This window comes from Xenopus laevis, chromosome 6S (assembly GCF_017654675.1).
Source record: "Xenopus laevis strain J_2021 chromosome 6S, Xenopus_laevis_v10.1, whole genome shotgun sequence".
Taxonomy (NCBI): Eukaryota; Metazoa; Chordata; class Amphibia; order Anura; family Pipidae; genus Xenopus; species Xenopus laevis.
The window spans coordinates 1,040,273-1,046,631 of NC_054382.1; positions in this window are offsets into that span (position 1 = coordinate 1,040,273).

The following is a 6,359-nucleotide window of genomic DNA, read 5'->3' on the forward strand; positions in this document are numbered from 1 at the left end:
ACATCGCAGTTAAAAGACCACACAGACATCAGCGCTAAAAAAGTAACCCCCCCCACACAAGTTGTAAAAAGCTATTGATGGTCAGGGCCCCCTTATAAAAAATTGGGGCCCCAAAAAAAAATATTAAATTTTTTTTTTTTTTTTAAAAACATTGGTGGCAGGGGCCCCCTTATAAGTTAAAAAAAACTTGGGGCCCCAACAAAAAAAAATGTAAAAAAACCTAAAAAAATAAACAAACATTGGTGGCAGGGGCCCCCTTATAAGTCAAAAACAAATTGGGGCCCCAAAAAAAAATTTGAAAAAAAAAAACTGGTGGCAGGGGCCCCCTTACAAGTTAAAAAAATTTGGGGCCACCAAAAAGAAAATTAATTTTTTTTTTTTTAAAAAAACCAAAAAAAAACAATGGTGGCAAGGAGCCCCTTACGAGTTAAAAAAAAAATTGGGGCCCCAAAAAAAAAGTTTTAAAAAAAAAGTTTGGCGGCAGGGGCCTATAGAATATTTAAATAATACATTGGTGGCCAGGGGATTAAAAAAAAAACACACAAACTGGTGTCAGTAGAATTGAACTTGTGGCTTCAGTACTTCAACTTCACCTCCTTTCGTGACTTCGGGTCTTTGCGCTGCTTCAGGACTTCGGCTGTTTTCGTGACTTCGGGTCTTTGCGCTGCTTCAGGACTTCGGCTGTTTTCGTGCCTTCGGGTCTTTTCGGCGCTTCGTGACTTTGGCTGTTTTCGTGACTTCGGGTCTTTTCGGCGCATCGGCTTCGGCTTTTCGGCACTTCCGCATTCGGCAACGCAAGAGGCAAGACGTACGGCTCGGGGGCTCGTAAGGGGGGCCCGGATCTTCAAAAAATGCAGCGCTGCCGGGCCCCCCTTCATGCCCGGGCCCAGTACACTTGTCCCCCCTGTCCCCCCCTGATGGCGGCCCTGTCCATATAACGAGGTCATAGCAATAAAATTAGCAACATATTTGGTGACTCTCCCGACGTGATCATTTTCCTGACGCCTGAGATTTTCCAGTCGTATTTGTTCAAGGGCCAGTTATCTACAGGATAAACTGATGGCAGTGCAATCGGTCTATCGCTTATGTATAAAGTAGATCCGGCAGCGGCAGACTCCATAGTGTGAGTATTCATGGTTTTCAGCCTGTTCTATTTTGCTCAGTTTTGTTAAGTGTTGTGACAATTAGTTCAAATGCCACTCGTGATAGGAATACGCTTTTTCATTACTATTTTTGTCATGTATGTCGTTGCTTATTATGAAACATTAGACTAATCTGTCATAGAAACGACACATGAATGTTGGTTGATGAATGAAAAAGAATCCCTGTGTCTTGAGTTGGATGAATGAGGTTGAGACCAGATACAATAACCGGCATCAGACTAGTGTGTGAATAAGATTTAGAATAAGTATAATCTGTATGAAAGTGTCCATGAGGGAATTCACGGCTCTTTCTCAGAGTCTGTTTGTGTTCTGGGATTTTCCCTATGATTCCTGTTTAGGAGGCGACTCCACAGACCAGGGAATGGAAATCTAGGATGTTCCAGAGGGAATTCTTGTAGTGTGTGAAGTGTCCATCACTTTCCTGTCTGTGTGAATCAGCAGATGATAAACGAGAGCCCTAGAAACATCTATGTGTCCAACATCTGCAACTTCAAATAGGTTTTCTTCCCTTACACCCAGTTGTAAGTCCCACACAGTAAATCCCCACTACAGACACAGGTCCCACTATCTATACTAGGGAGCTTTCACATGTCTCCAAATGGAGAAATTAGTTCTGCTGAATAATCTGAAAGCTACAGCTGTAACTATCTTCTGCCTTACTTCTCTAGGAGGTTTCATTTTCCGTGTCTATTATCTGATATTAATTATTCCTAATTTTAAACTCCCAAACTCTTCTAAATTACAGAGGAAAGTATAACATCATTTTTCCTGCAGGCGACTCGAGGAGTTTATGTGTCTGTTTGTCTCCACTGTTTGTTTTTATAAACAAAACAAATGTTAATAACTTGCTGCTCAGCTTTTTTACATTGTTATATAGGTGTGTTTCTACAGGTCTGTTAGAGCATATTGTGAATGTAATACTTGTGTGTATGTTACAAAGAAAAGGACTTGACACAAATATGAATTTGATGTGTGTGTGTAATGAATACATTTGCCTTACTGTTTTTGGTTCTCTTTAATGTTTATATGTTTTAATAGGTACCACTTGTAATATAATATTTGTTCTCTCTGTCTGACACTATTATACTAATATTGTTATTTATTTTCTTTGACTATCATGTCACTATTCTTATCTTATCCTAACATTGTCTTCTTTGTTATTTAGTTCTCTTGTGTATTTTCATTTGTGAATGGGTTACTCGTGAATAAGGTTAATACACTCCACTTGTCTTTATAGTGTTAATAGAAATATTAGTGTTGTCTCTTTAAAGGAACAGTAACACCAAAAATGTAAGTGTTTTAAAGTAATGAAAATATCATGTAGTGTTGCCCTGCACTGGTAAAACTGATGTGTTTGCTTCAAAAACACTACTATAGTTTATATAAACAAGCTGCTGTGAAGCAATGGCGGAAATTGAAAAATGGCTATATGGCACAGGTTAACTAATGGATAACAGATAACACCATAAAACAGACAGAGCTTATCTGCTATCTGCTGTGTAACCTGAGCCTTTTCTCCTTTGAATGGCTGCCCCCATAGCTACACAGCAGCTTGTTTATATAAACTATAGTAGTACTTATCTGTTATCTACTGTGTATCCTGTGCTTGAATGGCTGCCCCCATGGCTACACAGCAGCTTGTTTATATAAACTATAGTAGTACTTATCTGTTATCTACTGTGTATCCTGTGCTTGAATGGCTGCCCCCATGGCTACACAGCAGCTTGTTTATATAAACTATAGTAGTACTTATCTGTTATCTACTGTGTATCCTGTGCTTGAATGGCTGCCCCCATGGCTACACAGCAGCTTGTTTATATAAACTATAGTAGTACTTATCTGTTATCTACTGTGTATCCTGTGCTTGAATAGCTGCCCCCATGGCTACACAGCAGCTTGTTTATATAAACTATAGTAGTACTTATCTGTTATCTACTGTGTATCCTGTGCTTGAATAGCTGCCCCATGGCTACACAGCAGCTTGTTTATATAAACTATAGTAGTACTTATCTGTTATCTACTGTGTATCCTGTGCTTGAATGGCTGCCCCCATGGCTACACAGCAGCTTGTTTATATAAACTATAGTAGTACTTATCTGTTATCTACTGTGTATCCTGTGCTTGAATAGCTGCCCCCATGACTACACAGCAGCTTGTTTATATAAACTATAGTAGTACTTATCTGTTATCTACTGTGTATCCTGTGCTTGAATGGCTGCCCCCATGGCTACACAGCAGCTTGTTTATATAAACTATAGTAGTACTTATCGGTTATCTACTGTGTATCCTGTGCTTGAATGGCTGCTCCCATGGCTACACAGCAGCTTGTTTATATAAACTATAGTAGTACTTATCTGTTATCTACTGTGTATCCTGTGCTTGAATGGCTGCCCCCATGGCTACACAGCAGCTTGTTTATATAAACTATAGTAGTACTTATCGGTTATCTACTGTGTATCCTGTGCTTGAATGGCTGCCCCCATGGCTACACAGCAGCTTGTTTATATAAACTATAGTAGTACTTATCGGTTATCTACTGTGTATCCTGTGCTTGAATGGCTGCCCCCATGGCTACACAGCAGCTTGTTTATATAAACTATAGTAGTACTTATCTGTTATCTACTGTGTATCCTGTGCTTGAATGGCTGCCCCCATGGCTACACAGCAGCTTGTTTATATAAACTATAGTAGTACTTATCTGTTATCTACTGTGTATCCTGTGCTTGAATGGCTGTCCCCATGGCTACACAGCAGCTTGTTTATATAAACTATAGTAGTACTTATCTGTTATCTACTGTGTATCCTGTGCTTGAATGGCTGCCCCCATGGCTACACAGCAGCTTGTTTATATAAACTATAGTAGTACTTATCTGTTATCTACTGTGTATCCTGTGCTTGAATGGCTGCCCCCATGGCTACACAGCAGCTTGTTTATATAAACTATAGTAGTACTTATCTGTTATCTACTGTGTATCCTGTGCTTGAATGGCTGCCCCCATGGCTACACAGCAGCTTGTTTATATAAACTATAGTAGTACTTATCTGTTATCTACTGTGTATCCTGTGCTTGAATGGCTGCCCCCATGGCTACACAGCAGCTTGTTTATATAAACTATAGTAGTACTTATCTGTTATCTACTGTGTATCCTGTGCTTGAATGGCTGCCCCCATGACTACACAGCAGCTTGTTTATATCAACTATAGTAGTACTTATCTGTTATCTACTGTGTATCCTGTGCTTGAATGGCTGCCCCCATGGCTACACAGCAGCTTGTTTATATAAACTATAGTAGTACTTATCTGTTATCTACTGTGTATCCTGTGCTTGAATGGCTGCCCCCATGGCTACACAGCAGCTTGTTTATATAAACTATAGTAGTACTTATCTGTTATCTACTGTGTATCCTGTGCTTGAATGGCTGCCCCCATGGCTACACAGCAGCTTGTTTATATAAACTATACTAGTACTTATCTGTTATCTACTGTGTATCCTGTGCTTGAATGGCTGCCCCCATGGCTACACAGCAGCTTGTTTATGGGTCAGATTGATAACTCTTTTAAAGTGTATTATGTTTTAGTTGTGATCTAAAACAAATCCACTTTCCATATCTAACAGTCCTCTGGCCATGCTAGTTGAGTGCCCAAAACATTTCAAGTTTCAAATCCTTTGTTAAGTGTCACAGTGGAGGGGACAAGGCTGAGTTTTCCTGGCCAGAAGGCGATAGTTTTCTCTCCTCTCACAACTTGAAATTCTGCTGTGATAGATAAAGGGTTTTATCTGCCATGAGCGTAAACACCAGTTCACTACATTTCCCACAATTCTCTGTTGCACAATATTTCAGATGCTTAACTTCTCCCGCTGACTCAGGATCTTTTAACTACAGCTAATTTTTGTTTTTTAACTTTGCCATTTCATATTCATCTGTATTTTTTCTCTATCTCCTCAATCTGGATCTTTTCACCAACATGAAAGTAACAAAGTTTTCCATTCATATCTGTGATGCCTTTACATCTATTGCTTATCCTAATATCAGATCTATGGACTGATTATGAACTATTAAGAACTGTACAGAGACTGCTGCATTAACTGAATACAAGTGAATATTTCTTCATATTTCTATCCACAGCCATATTGTCTCTCTGATTGGACTTTCCTCTATAATGAACTGACGGACTGATATTGAAACGGCTTAATTTTAAGTTTTAGATTCATACAGTATTGAATGTGATATAGTTAAATTGTGTGAAATTGACAAGAACAATGGGAATGTGATAATGAAAAAGTTTTTTATGTATGTTTAGTTATAGATTAGTTATGAAAACAACAAAGGTAAAATTGTATTTGTTTAAAAAGGTTTTAGAAGAAAAGTTTCTGTCTGTGGGACTTGGGCTCAATCCTTCTGCAGGGACTGATAGAGAGGGGAGACTGGGGGTTAATCCTGCTGCAGGGACTGATAGAGAGGGGAGACTGGGGGTTAATCCTGCTGCAGGGACTGATAGAGAGGGGAGACTGGGGGTTAATCCTGCTGCAGGGACTGATAGAGAGGGGAGACTGGGGGTTAATCCTGCTGCAGGGACTGATAGAGAGGGGAGACTGTGGGTTAATCCTGCTGCAGGGATTGATAGAGAGGGGAGACTGGGGGTTAATCCTGCTGCAGGGACTGATAGAGAGGGGAGACTGGGGGTTAATCCTGCTGCAGGGACTGATAGAGAGGGGAGACTGGGGGTTAATCCTGCTGCAGGGACTGATAGAGAGGGGAGACTGGGGGTTAATCCTGCTGCAGGGACTGATAGAGAGGGGAGACTGGGGGTTAATCCTGCTGCAGGGACTGATAGAGAGGGGAGACTGGGGGTTAATCCTGCTGCAGGGACTGATAGAGAGGGGAGACTGGGGTTAATCCTGCTGCAGGGACTGATAGAGAGGGGAGACTGGGGGTTAATCCTGCTGCAGGGACTGATAGAGAGGGGAGACTGGGGGTTAATCCTGCTGCAGGGACTGATAGAGAGGGGAGACTGGGGATTAATCTTGCTGCAGGGACTGATAGAGAGGGGAGACTGGGGGTTAATCCTGCTGCAGGGACTGATAGAGAGGGGAGACTGGGGGTTAATCCTGCTGCAGGGACTGATAGAGAGGGGAAACTGGGGGTTAATCCTGCTGCAGGGACTGATAGAGAGGGGAGACTGTGGGTTAATCCT